We start from the raw sequence: 15,889 nt of genomic DNA, 5'->3' as shown, positions 1-15,889 counted from the left end.
TAAGAGGAAACTGTATTCCAAATTTGGTGGTCCTAGCTCTTATTGTTCTTGAACAGAGAGAGAGACGGACAGATGGACAGAAAAACTAACTCTCAGATATATATATAGTGGATAAATGAAATATTGAAATATTTGCATAGATTCAGACACATACATGTATATATTCAAATACCCCAACACACTCACTAGTGACACATCTATCACTGCCTATTGTTTAGGTTCCCTAACGCTTCCCATCATGATACTCAGTTTTAAGTTGATTATAACTTTGCCAATCTTTAACTATTTGAGCTGTAATTTTTCATGTCAGGTTTAGCCTCAGGCTAAATCTTTGGGAGAATATCAGCAAAAATAGCTCAGTTATTTCTCAGAAAGACATTAAGGGTACATCTAGACTCAATGGCTCCCTCGACGGAGCCATATAGATTTGTTTTTTTGGCAAAGGGAAATGAAGCCGTGATTTAAATAATCGCAGCTTCATTTAAATTTAAATGGCTGCCCCACTCTGCTGATCAACTGTTTGTCGGCAGATCGGGGCAGTCTGGACGCTCCCCTGTCGACATGAAAGCCCTTTATCGACCTCCCCGGTAAACCTCATCCTATAAGGCATAACGGGAAGGTCAATAAAGGGCTTTCAGGTCGGCACGGGAGCGTCCAGACTAGCTGAGTGGACAAACAGTTGATCAGCTGTTTGTTGGCTCAACGCAGCAGCCATTTAAATTTAAATGAAGCCGCGATTATTTAAATCGCAGCTTCATTTCCCTCTGCTGATCAGCCTAATCTACATGGCTCCACACACCCTTAGGGGGTAAAAAATGGTTGGCCTAAGTTAAACAGTTATAATATTTAAGAAAGACTTTACTGTGCTAAGATTGCCAAATTTCTACTCCCACAAAAGTAAACACCCTTGCCCTATCCTCTGCCCAGTCTCTCCTCTGAGGTCCCCAACCTTCCCTGGCCCCTTCCCCAAGGCCCTGTTCCTTGCTCACTCCATCTGCCTTTCCCTCTGTTGCTCACTCTTTCCACTTTTACTAACTTGCTCATTTTTACTGGGCTGGGCAGAGGGTTGAGGTGCAGGGAGTAGAGATGAGGGCTCCAGCTGGAGGTGCAGGTTCCGGGGCTGGGCAGGTGATTGTGGTGCAGAAGGCTGCTCTAGGCTGAGATGGAGGGGTTAGAAGCGTGGGAGAGGGGAGGGATCGGGGCTGGGGCAGAGTACTTGGGAGTGGGGTCAGGATGCGGGCTTGAGCTTGGGGTGTGGGTTCTGTTGCGGGACTGGGGATGAGAGGTTTGGGGTGTAGCAGTGTGTTTCAGGAAGGGACTCAGAGGTTAGAGGGCAGGAGGGAGATCATGATTGGGGTAGGAGATTAGAGGGGGGGTAGGGGATGCAGGCTCTGTGGCAAGGGGTGGGGATGAGGTGTTTGGGATGTAGGAGGCTTCTCCTAACTGGAATCGGGAGGATCAAGGCTAGGGCATGGTGTTGGGATACGCAAGTGGACTCAATGGTACAGACTGCAGACAGTGCTTACCCTACACTGTGCCAATGCTTTGAAACAAGGATGTGGAATTTGCCAGCTGTCAGAGATGTGTCATTTGTGATCCTTGTGGAAAATTAGCCTAAACCGAAGTGATGAGCCTCTGAAAAAGTCTCAGCTCACACAATTTGGTGGAATCGGGCAGCTAAGTTCTCCAAAGATTCCACCTGCTCTGAGCATGCTCCAACTTAGTCTGTGGCGACTGAACAGACCTTTTTCTGCAACCGCTGTTCCCAGGATGCTCTGTGTCCTCCTACTGGCTTCTAGGCAGTGGGAAGGAGAATGCAGGGAGAGAAGAGCCAGGGGATTATGAAGAGGAAGACTGGAGCAAGAAGCAGGCAGGAATTGGGACATGGGCACTCTTAATTCTGGCATTTTTTAACTTTTGAGTGTTTGACTGTGCAATTTGAACACTCTTGTAATGTGCATATCCATATCTAATGTTTCACACACAAATTACATGTTAAATAGATGCACACTCAATCTGGATTGAAGACAGGTAAAATAACTTGCCCAAGACCACACAGCATGTCACAGAGGGTCAGTAACATACCTCTGGATTCTAATGTCATGCTCTAATAATTGCAAAAACAGATACACACACGCAGACACACTTCCCCAGTTCAAAATTTATGTCCATGGATACTTACAGGGATAAAGTGACATCGCTTTTTTGCGTAATAGAGTGATAAAAAGTCATACCAGCTGAGGGTCTCTCTCTCTATTTATATATGTATACAGCCATTTATTTATTTACACACACACACACACACACACACACACACACACACACACACAGGGCTCGCCAAGTGGCGGTGAGCCCCGCTTGCCAGCCACGTGGAAGCACACGCTGTGCATGCGCAGACCGCGCTGTGCGGCCACACCAGGCTAAAATCTACTTGCCACGGGAGAGTAGATTGCCAGATTTGTCGAGCCCTGTGTGTATATGAATACAGTAAAATTCCAATAGTCCAGCATCCAATAGTCTGGCACTCCTGATAGTCCGGCAGCAAAATGGCAAGAGCCTAGTGAGTGAGCTTTGGCAAAAAATGAGTCACAAGGTAACAGTGGCAGCAGCTGAACTGAGCAAAAAGGGTAAAAAAGGCTTAAAAAACTAAAACATTACAGTATACTGTATACAGTATGTACAATAAAAAGGGTTAAGAACACTTTATATACAGTATATATATAACCAGCTTATAGTACCTCCTGATAGTCTGGCATATATGATAAACCGGCACCACCTAAATCCCATAGGTTCTGGATTATCGGAAGTCTACTGTATATATATATACAGTATATATATATATATGTGTGTGTGTGTGTGTGTGTGTGTGTGTGTGTGTGTGTGTATATATATATATATATATATATATATATATATACACACACACACACACACACACACACACACACACACACACACACATATATATATAGGCAATGTATTAATAGGCTTTTTCCATTGCCATCTTATTTTTACTTATGTTGCACATCACATTTTTATGACAATTAGTTCCATCGTGTTCTTTGTTCCTACATCATTTCAAATATCTATCATACAAAACCCCAAAGCATCCTGAAACAAATACACCATTTGGTAATCATATTTTCTAACAACAAAAATGATAATGAGTCTCCTGGACAACTTTGTGTACTAGTTCCTGCAATCTAATTCTTTACAGAAATTGAATTAAGCTGCTGTCTTCCTCAAACCTGCTTAATAAAACTATTGTAGTAAATGAGAAGCCTTAAAATATACCAAAAAATATATTTACCTCTCACTATATTTTACCTCTCGCTATGTTTATCCACAGCAGAATAAACACTCATCATTTATGCAAAAATCATACAGCAACAATTCAAGTGAAGGGCCTCAAGCACCAGTCTTTTCTCAAATTAAGAGCTGATATCAATAGTTTCAAGGCTGTTGGACACTCAGCATGCTGCTGCTGGGCTTAGGTTCCACATGGTGGACACATATGGTCATACGGTTCCCTTGGTCTGGGTATCCTCCAGCACTGTCTCCTCCCTTAATCTATCTGGAAAGCTCCCTGGGCACTGGATCTCTGTTACCGTTCACAGAAATGCGTCTTGACCATCTAGTTATCCCAGGATGAGTACTGACTCTGTTCCCCGCCCCACCTCCCTTAGCACAACCTTCCCCAGAGTGGCACCTTGTGGGCACTATGATTTATCGTTTACTTCTCTAGGACACATGATAGATGAAGTATATAACACAGACTTCCCAAAAATTTCCCAAATCAATCAGTCTTGAGACAGCACAAGAAACGTACATTTCCAGACAAAACAATAAAACATTATACGACTTCCCCATCTCAGTTTCCTCACCAGTCTAGACTCTCTATTGGGATTGGACTCCGAATTTTCTTAGCAATCCAGGATCCTTCCTCTTTCTCTGCCATCCTGCACATGCAGGCCCATTGCCCCAGCAGCAGTGGCTGCCGGAGCTCTGGGCCCTTCATGTTACCACTGGAGCACTGCATGGCATGCTCCAGGTAGTTCAGGCCTGGCTGGGGCAAGGGGCAGCACAGCACACTCCAGACAGTGCAGAGGGCTGGCTGTCTTCAGACATACCCCTTCCACATGAGGTCCCACCCCTTCCAAGAGCATGGAGCCAATTCCCCTCAACCTTGCACTGAGGTCCAGCAAGTTTGTCAGCCACTGGAGCCCATGGCTTCTTCTCTGAAACCTGACATCTGTCTGGTCTTAATTCATCTCTCTCTGAAATGGCCAGTGAAAGACCCTCTCTATTATAACCTCCAGTCACCTTTGCCAAGTGACCTCGGATCACCTCAGCAGGTGATCAAAGTCCTTCATAATGTGGTCTATTTCTTAGTTATCAGCCTGTGACAGTTCCCCCAATGCATTATGAAAATTGGCTTATGAAAATAAATATGCATAACTCCAAGATGCTTTAGATAAAATACCTTATGTAACCTATCAGTTATAATTTTACAGTCTGCTGGATCTGTATGTCCTGTTTTAGTGAATGTATCATTCTTGTATGTAAAGTTGGAAATATGGATGTATGAGACTGTTTATAGTTTTAAAAATGCTAAATGAGAGCCATTATTGGTGTTCTGTAAGCCTTAATGACTTCGTGATCAACTTAACTTGTAAATAGCCTTGTTTGTCCTATAAGTCCAAAGATGATTAGACTAGCAAGACATGTGACCATACCACCTGGTACTGGGATTCCATTTTGATCCTGGTACTTTTCCATGGAAGCAGGAATGTAGAACAAAAGGTTCCTGCCCTGGGGGAAAATCTATTCAAGCAATGGGAAGCTATCAGTCCTTTGTCTTTGGCTGGCCTGATTCACTTCAAAGAGGGCTTAAAGACTGTGCCTGAAATAGGAACAGCTCTTTAAGGTAAGAATAATCTGCTTGCAATACATGTTTTAATGAATTAGAACTATGATTTTCTTTTCATTTTAATGTAGTAACTCACATTAATCTGTTTTCACTTACAACCACTTAAATCCCACTGTTTGTCCTTAATACAAAGATTTTATTTTTTAATCAGCCCCAGTATAAATTGTTACCTGGGGGTAACAACCCATGTGCATCTCTCTCTTTCATTGTTAAAGAGAATGAACATCCTCATGAGCTTCCCCCATGTAAAATTCTTACACAAAGATGGATGAGGGCGGGGAGGGTTGATCCCTTCTGAGGGTTGTTTTCCTGGGTGCTTTGCCCTAGAACTGCATCCTCCCAGAGCTGAAGTGGTTCGGTGTCTTCATTGCTCTTTGGGAGGGCTGTTACCCCCAACTCCATGCCTTGTCTGGGAAAAACAGAAGATCTGGCCCAGCAGGACAGTGGGGAGCCCCAGAGAGCAAGAAGGCAGGTTTCAGTGGTGTGATCAGTACATTGGGGAACAATCCCAAAAGGACTTCTGTGACTACACCTCATCATACAGCCCTCCTGAGCAGACTGTTTCTGTTGGATAGTAACTATCTCTTTGTCCAACGGGGCTTCCTTGTGTACAGAGGACCATCAAGGTTTAGTGGTTTAAGTCTCCAGTGTAATTCTGTGTCGCCACCCTTTGGAATCTCACAGTCCAACTTGGAGGTAAAAGGACTGCAGAAAAGGCAAGCAAGCCCCAAGGTGGAGTTTGCAGACTGAAACAGATAGAAAAGGAGAGTCCCTAACATCAAATTAATAAATTGTACATAGATAGATTCCTCAAATAACCATACATGAAATTACTAACGCGATAAAGGCTTTAAGAATTGACCCAACAGTTTTGCTCTGTGGGAAAGCAAAAATCTTCCCTGAATTGACACATTTATGATGTGGACTCCAATTATACAATCAAATTCACTGCCTGGTCAGCTTTGCCCAGTAGAAGTCTGGTCATCTGAAGAAGTGGATTTTGCTCACACAAGCTCATGATACCATCTATGTGTTTTGTTAGTTTTTAAAGTGCTACTCAACTATTTGTTGTTGTTTAAGTTAGTTCTGTCAGTGGCACCCTGGATAGGCACAGGGCCCCCAGCCATACAGATATGACTACAGGATGGGGCAATATTTTCTCACATTACAAATATCATGCATGTCGTACATGCAAAATACACAAGTGTATCCTAGTAAACATTAAAACAAAGTCATTACTATTTCTATCCTACTGAAACCTGAAGGTCTCTGGTGCTGCTTCACATAATGGCATCTAGATAAATGACAAAAATCCATCCATGATAGTTCAAAGAAGAGATGTTGAGCATAAGATAGTTGAAATGAAACTCCAATACTGACTGGGATGCACAAGCACCGAGAAATCACACATCTTTAAAAAAAACAAAAACAAAAACAAAAATAAAAATACCCAATTGTTTTCCAGTCTAAATGTACCATGGCTGTCAAGCTATCTTAGCATTATTCTTTGGAGGCAGCAAATGCAAAAGCTAATTTAACGTCAGACAATCTTCCATTAAGTATCTTTTAATACTAGGCAATAATTCAAAGTAAAATGTGAAAATCTATACTTCTGTTAACATGGATCTCTATGGTCTTGACATCTCAGGAGTTAGATTTGCAATTAACAGAAAGAGAAAAATACTACTCTGGGTTAGGGGAAATAATTAATGTTTTTAAGGCTAAATTTACCACAAATGGAGGAAATTTATATTGCACGCCACTTTATCATTCTGAATGTAAAAGCCATAGACAAATCAATCCAGGGAAAAGCTGTGAATAATTAAAGCAATTATGCGACTTTGGTAATAAATGATACATTTATCTCTCAAGATAGGAATGGTTCATTTTATGTCTAGGGCAACTAATGAAGTCTGAACTTTGACTATTTCAGAATAATGGAATTTTAACTCAAACTGCTATTATGATTGCCTGGCTTCAACCTCTTTGAAAAATAGGCTTAAATTGCCTGTCCTTCCTTTAAGTTAACAAACCTTTAGTATGTGAGAAGGAGAATGTAATATTTCAAGAAAAATTCATTAGAGCCAGCTTTGGTTTTTTCCCCCAGAACAGCTCTGAAGGACAGTGAACAGAAAAGGAGCATTATGAACACGGTACATGTAAGGCAGCAGAAGTTACTCTGACCGTGACACTGTCACTTTTCATAAAGGATTCAAATCCACCACTCTCAGCCTGGCAAAACCTAATGGGTAGGCCACTTCTGCTTTTACTGAAGTCAGTGGTAAAAATCTTTTCGACTGTAGCTTCTTCTTTTCCCCCTACTTTTAAGTGACCCATCTTCCTGTCTCTACTCCAGGTTAATTCTCCAAAGACATTAACAGGAAAGTTGCTTGAGCAAGAACTGCAGGACCAGGGCTTGAGTTTGGTTAGTTACAAGTCCTCCATTCTGGTGTAAAACAGGTTGTAGGAGATTATAAAAGACTACTTAAAGAAAATTAACGGGATTTGGTAAACCTGCTACATTCATTTCAGTACATAGATTTTCTATTTCTGCTGAAATACAGCCATTACTGCAGCCTCATCCCTCCCAAAACACTTGAGGCATTAACTAATGGTCCATGAAAATATGACCTATCGAGACTAATTGTTTAATAATGCTGCGGTGGGTGTCTTTGATGAATCAGAACACTCACTGTAAGTTACTCTTTCAAGAATATTGTTCATGGCAGAGCGATAAAAACCTGAAACATGGCCAAGGCACTGGAGTCACATAATAGCAGCTTGTTTCCAGTATGCCAGGAATATTATGCTTATTATATGACAGTGAAGAGATTAAATCAAACCGTAACATCATTTTGTTTTAATAATGCATCTTCTTGCCATGGGAGGATAAAAGTTAAGTGCTGCTGCTTCCTTGGACTGTCCATTGACACTGGACTTCTACAAGTAACCATGAAGACAATTTCTAAAAATAGAGATATGAACCCCAGATATAGGGACTGACTGATCAACTGGACACCATGTGAAACTGGAAGCAACCAATCAGGCAGCAACAGAGACCAAAAATGAGCAGCAAATACCGTACAGTGCCTGTATTGCATAGTCAAGGTAGGCACATGTGGGCTTTCTGTCCTCTTTCCCTCCCCCACCCATAGGGCTGCACTTACAGCAAGGCGCTGGGGCTGCCAGCCCAAGGCAGCCAGAACCAGCAAAAAAAGAGTAGAGCTAGGGTCTGTATCACTTTCACTCCACCCAGGAGCCAGCACTGTTTCTTATTGCCCAACCCCTGAGAAGGGGACATACCATTTTCTCTCTTTCACACCCACACCCACCACTGGGAGGGGGACAAGCTTGCAAACTCATGCCAGCTCTGAGTTAGAAGCTTAGCTGCTTCTGATACCTGGCCTGGAGTGTCAGCTGACAGGGGTCCCTCTAATTTCTTCTATCCGTGTGCAGAATAAATTTTGTCATGTGCACCTAGGTATGTGTGGATGTGCACCACCCGTTGAGACACATGTTGCTTGCTATGGCACTCTGCTAATCAGCTGGGTGGCATTAGAATCTCTCCTGGGTAGCTGCCTATGCACCTAGCTTATAGGGAACACGGAGACAGATCTGGATCTAGAACCCAAACTGTGCTTTGTTCAGAGTTACAAACATTTCAGAGTCTTAGACATCATCTATTCTCAGGGTGTCCATAATGCTGAGGTTCTTCTGTAACTACATTTGCACACTGACCACTCCTTAGGAGTACAGTGACAGGACACAAAGGGATCAAATTCTTGGATGTGACTTCACTCATCAATGGCCTCATTGGGCTTATACAAGTGCAGTGAAGGCAGGACTATGGCTAGAGTATTAAAGAGTCTTTCCATATTGGCAAATTTGATCTCCTTCTTGTTCTTTATTCCTTAATAGCATAACAATAACTCAGACAGCTCTGCAGACAGAGTTTAGTTTTGTTGCACTGACATACCAACCAGAGAATCAGAACTTTTAACCAAGAAAAGCACATAATCCACTACTTAGAATCACTATTATTCTTCTATAACAAAATGCTAAGAAACACACCGCTTCTTTCACAACTGTAATATCATTCTATATTGATATGATATATTGATTATATTGCTATACTGACTTACATTTATATCCCCTAACCTTGCATCAAGCCTGAATAAACATTTAATACTAAGCACTGCAATTATGTTTGTGAGTGCATATTGTACCTTTGCCTCTCTTGTACATACAGTAATAAATCCCAAGCAGTCACAGGTTTCAGTTTACTCCTGCCATGTGCATTCAACTATTGATAAGGGTGTCAAAACTACAAATACCACAGTGTTCTCTGTAATCTCAGGGGGAAATTACTGTTATTTATTATTTTCATTACAGTAACAGCCAGGAATGCCAATCAGATCAAGGCCTCATTGTGCTAATAAGGGTCTATCCGTGCAACAAAGAGTTTACAATCTAAACTGAGACAAGACACAGTAGGTAACATAATGAAACAAGTGTCTGAGGAATGATTACGTTCACAATGAGAAGCATACAGGGTGCTATTGAGAGAAGACCCAGCATCATTCTTTGACAAGTAATATAATACAATTGTGCACAGACTTTAAACGTATTCAATGCTTCAAAGTGGAGGGGGCTTTGAAGATAAAGAATCTTGATATTATTATCATAATTACTATGTATTTGTATTGCCACTGGGACCTTATTATACTGGATGCTGTAACAGACAAAATTAAAACAGTCTGTGCCTCAAAGAACATCCAAATTAAGCGGGCACAAGCGGGGAGGGAATGAGAAGGGTATTCATTTAAACAGCACCTTTTTGATCTGATTTATAGATGTGAAAAATGGGGCACTGAAAGGTTATGGGACTGGTCACAGGAAGTTAGTGGGGGAGTGGAGCCTTAGAAGGTTTGTAGTCCTTATTTCCTAATTAGTAGGCCACATTCCTTCCACTGCAGCATCTCACAATCTACAAGCCCAAGTGTGTTATATACAAAGACAGTGACAATATGAATGTGTCGCAGTCCCTTTGAAAGAATAGTGACCAGACAATGTAAGGAACAGTCCTTGGGCCACTCAGAGAAAGGGTCTTTAGGGATGCCACAATGAAAGGAATGCTACCTGGTGCAAACTATTTATTGCTGTTGCTGTCATGCTTCATAGTTTCATGGGAGTCCGTGGAGTCTCTGTGGCTGTCCATAAGCACAGGACTAGGCTCAGCTTCCTTACCCTGCTCTAATACAGCCCCAGGAAATACAAATTTGCTTCTTTGATTGTGCACAGAAAAACATAGAGGCAGGCATGCACACTGGTGCATAGCTTTATATAATGCCTGGTAAGTCTGGCCTGTCAGGCTTGTGCATGGAGAGACGTATCCAACTGTGACAGGTGCAAAAATTTATGGGAAAAAAGGTCACAAAAGTTATGCAGGGTTGAAACAGATTTATGACTGAACACAGGTGTGTGCCAGGACCTCAAAGCCTGCAGGCCCAAATAACATGGACATTTAACATTGGCCTGTACTGAGGATGATCTGTGGACAATACCTCATGCAACCAACGATCTTAATCAGAAATCTCCATTCTTTAGTGGGGGGAGCTTTTACTTACCACTGAACTGATGTCTTAACATATATTTGGCTATTACAGTTTGGAAACAAGAGATGGATTTTTGAGCTTCAGGAGCCTAACAGTGCAAGATGCTGTGCTTAGTTAATGACTTGACAACATGTTTTTGCTACAGGCAGACTATTTATACATTCGCCAGCTGCATCAATACAGACTTTGTTATAGTGGCTATCATTGATTACATGGCAAACCTATGCCTATATAAATATGCAGGTTATTTTTACACATAGCTCCTAGCATTAGGGCCAGATTGTGCCTCCTACATTAGTGACTTCTCTAATTAAGCTGAGTGAGAGCACTCTTCCAGTTCTGTCACTCTTCTAGCTATGGGATGAGACCCAGAATGCCCTCAAGGCCATCCCTGCAAAATCTGCATGCTCCACAGCTCTATTCCCAGAGAGCTAGGAAAGGGGACAGATCACGCATTTAAGACAGACACCAAACTGAGGATCTGCTCACATGTGTGTGTGCCATTTATGTGCTGTGTGTCCCCTGCACTCTCATTTTCCGAGGAAAAGCGGCTTTTTGAAAAGGGGGGGGTTTGCTGAAAAGAACGTGTCTTGATAACTTTCACTTTCGAAAGCTCCGCTTTCAAAAGCGAGATCGGAAGAAGATATGCAAATTCCCGTGGAATTTGCATATCCTCTTTCAAATCTTCCGTGTAGTCTAGATGAGCCCTGGATGGTCACTGAGGACAGAACACCTACCTAAGCAAGCACAGTCACTGGGAGGTTGGAACCAATTCCCCCCTCACCCACTAAAATCAATTGAAGTTTTCAGTGAAACTTGAAGATGATGACACGTATACCCCCCACTCCACAGACTCACTTCTGGGTCCCAGCGGATACTCCAATCTATGTGCTGATCTATGGCACTCACTGTGCACACATGTGAATGGAGCAGCTAATACATAAGACAACAAAGGGCTACATTTCAATCCTGCTTACAGTCCTTTTGTACTACTCGGGAAGGGTCTGTCATTCTGATGCACATCACAAAGTAGAGAACCTTCTGCTTAAAGTAACTCCTTGATGGCATATCGGTGTAACTGCCAGGCCTGAAGCCTCTGTCCTCACTGCATTCCCACTTCACTCCTCCTCCCATATGGGAGCAGTGTATCAAAAATGGGCAGAGAGTGCTGTGGACTTCCACAATCTTATGCCAATTTTCCACTCTTGAGGAGCCCATCCAGAAGATTCAGAGTTGCCTAGAAGAATCAGAGAGCTGTAACCGACTCCCTCATGCTCCATATGGCACTCAGAGGAAGGAGTTCTGGTGCTGGAGAGAATCTGCTAACTATAGTAGTCCCCACTCCAAAAATCCAGTTTAACCACTGCTGATTTTGACTGACGTGCCTTCTGGCTATGAAGGCACAGCGCTTCCAACTCCTTTTTTTAATGTAAGGTTTGTTCCAAACATAGGATGCGGACTCGAATAAAAATTGCTACAGCTGCTCCAATTAAAAGAAAGCAATTGAAGTAGACAAAGCTTTGAATGCAATCTTAACAAGACCATTTGCTCACAGCTCATTAGTTTAGACTGAAAGGTGGGGACATTTCTAGTATGCACAAGAGGACTATGCTATCATTCTCTTCTGTGGATGCTGTGGGAGCAAACTTAAAGGTTCTGAGTTTGCACTGATGTAGCCATTTTTAAATGCCGGCTTGTTCGAACCCCGTGCCGCGCGGCTACACACGGCACGGGCTAGATAGTTCGAACTAGCAAGCCATTCCGAACTATCTGTATGCCTCGTGGAATGAGGTGTACAGATAGTTCGAACTAGCAAGCCATTCCGAACTATCTAGCCCGTGCCGCGTGTAGCCGCGCAGCACGGGGTTCGAACAAGCCGGCATTTAAAAATGGCGCCGGCCGGCTTATGCAAATGAAGCCCGGGAAATTCAAATCCCGGGCTTCATTTGCAAGTGTGGTGTGCCTACATTACCACCCTAGTTCGAACTAGGGTGGTAGTGTAGACATACCCTAATATAGCCTTCTTCACAAAGGACCACCTTAGTGCAAAATAGAAGTCTTTAAGTTCACACTCACAGCATTCATTCGGGGGGCAGGAGGGGAAGTAAGATAATACTGTGGGGTGCACTGATATTCACACTCCCCAAACTGTGGGGCCGTACATGACCTAGACAGCAGTCTAAATCAGTGTTGGGCAACCTGTAGCCCACCGGGGTTCTATGTGTATCCACTGAGACATGTTGTTTACTGTTGCCCATGAGCAGAGTTGCCAGATTCCACTGGTTTCCCTCAGAGTAATTGTTTTCCCCTACCACTAACACTTCAGTGACATGCAAGTACAGCAAGGGCATGTGAAGTGGTGTGCATGCTGATTGCACACAACATTGACTATCTAAGCCATATGTTCCCTCTGCATCAATTCAAATTCTGCTATGGTTCAATGGGCACACCCTGCAAATTCTAGGTACGCCAGCACAGTTACAAAAATTACCCTATCCCAGGAGGCCCATCTTGGCTACAACAATCTTGCGGCCTGCTGAGATGAAGGAGGGTCACCCCTGTGGCCCACTCTCCACCCTAGGTTGCCCACTGCTGGAATAAGTCAGCCCAGGCACTGCTCTAGCAGATTCCAGAGCAAACTGAAGCATAAAGTGAATCTGCTTTAATTTCCTCAGTAAAATATAACGGCATGCCCTAAAAAGTCATGAAAATATCACAATTAAATACTGTTGCTTGAATGCCATCAACAAGATGCTATTTTTGAAAGCATGTGTGACATGATGTAAGTTTTCCATGCAGTGTTTAATTTTAACATTGTTTTGATAAGAACTGTACAGAATGAATGTTCTCACTGCCTGAGAGAGAAAGGCAGCGCTTCAGTGAACCACCTGAGGGAAAAAAGGTGTCTGCTTAATTCAGGTAGGACATTTGGGCTGCAGGGGCTGTATAATGGGTTTCAGTAGCATTTCCACAAGCACGGACTTTGGGAGATGGGGCTCCATATCGGCCTTAACTACTCAAGTTTAACTATGTTGTAGACTAGTAAATGGAATGGCCATTTACTTGATGACTTTGAAGCGACCAACAACAGTGGGAAGCAGAGGATCCAGGGGTACATCTATACTGTGACAAAAGACCTGCAGCAGAGCTATGGCTAGCCCAGGTCAGATCACTCAAGATCATGGGATTATAAAATTGCAGAGTAAACTTGGACTGTAGCCTGTGCTCAGGGACCCACCCCACTCCTGGATCCCAGAGTCCAGAGCCCAAGTCATATCATCCACACTACAAGTTATTGTCCCATAGCCTGAGCTCAACTCCAATGATTCAGATGCACCACAGCTCTGCCGAGGGTCTTTTATCACAGTTTAGACATACCCTTATTATACTGTAGACATGCACTACTGGTCTGCAAGAGCAGAGGTGGAGAAGCAGTCTACATGATAGGATTAGCAGATTGAATCTAAATATCACACAGAGCAAGCAGTTGGGGGTCTCTTCCATAAAACATAAAGGACCACAGAGACAAAAAGACTCATTCAGACACATCCAAACTTTCTGACAGTTCAGTTCTTTGCACTCTACGGCCAGGCCAGGCTTTCATATTCAGTGGCTGTAAAGTGAACACTTTGGGGACTTTTGCATACACTGGTGCATTGAATTCAGCATGGCATTAGCATCTGGACAGTCAAGAAGTCGTCACTGCATCAGTGATTCAATTAACATCCAGGGAGCATGCTGAGTTCATTACCACTGTTACAGCTGAGAGTCTGGAATACTGGCTGTGGGTGACTGTGGAAATGTCTGGGGTCATGCCCCAGCTTTGGCAAGCAAAGTACTATTCCCTGACCTCCTTGTCTCTGGAGAAATCTCATTCACACTGGCTTTCTGTTCTGCTGGTGATTTTCACACCCAGAGGATAGTGCCACATGTTGAGGGCATTGTGGTTCTTGGAGTTTTCTGGGTTTTTAAGAAGTCTCCCAGCTGAATACTGAACAAGCCTGAGACTTGTAGAAAATGACTTTGATCAAATTCAAAGTCTATAAAAGCTACGAGTCAGAGACCACACCCCAAACTTATTCCAGTTGGTGGGCATCGGTAATCACGCAATTTTATACGACTCGTCACTGAAAATACACCATTTTGATCCTCAGATATTTGGTAGGAAAAACCAAGTCCTCACAGCTAGGCTATCTCTAGTACTGTCGAGGGATGGTGTGAGAGCAGCACTACCCAGGAGACATTGTGTTCTAGAGGGACCCCTGAAGCTTCTACCACACAATACCATGGTTCAGTGATCCATGTGCTACTTGTTCCCAGAGGGTGGACATACATTCTTCTTACCAGCAACTGATTACTATCACCCTAACTCCCACTTGGACAACTGCTCTGACCAGCAAGCAGGATAAGTGGATCCAGGGCAATTTCTATTCCTCCCCAATGGCTCAAAGAAAGGGAGTAAGCAGATACGTAGCATCATTTTCTCCCACCTGCAAAGAACAAAGTAGAAAGGGTTTTCTTATTTTCTCCTCCATTGCAAAAGGTATGTCATCCCAATCACAATCTAGCTCTTTGGAGAACAAATGAAATTGTGATAAAAACAATCTTTAAATTGTGATAGGAGCAATTTGGCTACAAATTCAAAATTACAACCAGGATTCTTGAGCTAGTCCTATTTTTTTATTTGTTTTGTTTTTAATCCTTCACATTACAGTTCTTTAATACTACTTGAGGTAAATGGAATATTGCAAGAGAAAACTAAATTAGACTGAATGTTGCTGAAAAGAACAACAGAAGTGAAGAGGGCCTTATTATGGCTTTAAAACTCTACAAGAAGAGTATGGAACATAAACATCTTTCATTGTTTGATCAGGATTTTACTGTTTACTTGTTTCAGCTTTGAATCTAGGGCTATAATGCAGAATATTATTCCAGGAACAGCTTTATTATGCCATTTTTAGTTGTGAATAGCACATTGATTGAATTTTTGTCATGCACCTTTAAATCTTGAACCCCTTTCTGTACCCCTCATCTGCTGAAAATTACACCTCACAATTGCAGCACATGTGGAACTACAATATATCATTAGGAGATCATTTAAAGCATAGAATATCAAGAAAGAAGGATCCAAGCGGAAACAAAATGGTGTTTTAAAGTTAGTCCCCTACTTCAAACCTTTCTGGATCTGCATCAAAGAGTTAACAATTCTATCAGCACAGCACATTGTGTATTACACTACACAAAAATAATGCTGCATGCAGTTCAGTAACAAAACACACTATTCTCCTCAAGTACAATCGTGCCTGGTCCTAAAACAAGTCATCACCTCTGTTAAGGGTAATGT

General features: G+C 42.6%; 1 protein-coding gene and 1 long non-coding RNA gene across 7 annotated transcripts in view; one reads left to right on the top strand and one right to left on the bottom strand.

Annotated features, from left to right (window-relative positions):
• Nucleotides 1-15,889, top strand: part of LOC112545045 (uncharacterized) — a 122,756-nt gene that overhangs the window by 13,969 nt on the left and 92,898 nt on the right. Inside the window, exons 4-6 of one of the 5 annotated variants that reach the window (XR_012904850.1) lie at nt 4,788-4,927; nt 7,038-7,179; nt 7,287-7,477. The exons of the other annotated variants lie outside the window; for them this stretch is intronic. This is a non-coding gene — a long non-coding RNA (uncharacterized LOC112545045). Of the gene's footprint in view, nt 1-4,787; nt 4,928-7,037; nt 7,180-7,286; nt 7,478-15,889 lie in introns of those variants that run through there. 5 annotated transcript variants of the gene reach the window in all.
• Nucleotides 1-15,889, bottom strand: part of NAV3 (neuron navigator 3) — an 812,431-nt gene that overhangs the window by 717,817 nt on the left and 78,725 nt on the right. The gene's annotated exons all lie outside the window — the stretch shown is intronic.

Source organism: Pelodiscus sinensis, chromosome 1 (assembly GCF_049634645.1).
Source record: "Pelodiscus sinensis isolate JC-2024 chromosome 1, ASM4963464v1, whole genome shotgun sequence".
NCBI classification, from domain to species: Eukaryota; Metazoa; Chordata; order Testudines; family Trionychidae; genus Pelodiscus; species Pelodiscus sinensis.
This window is presented reverse-complemented; position numbering and strand designations above follow the sequence as displayed.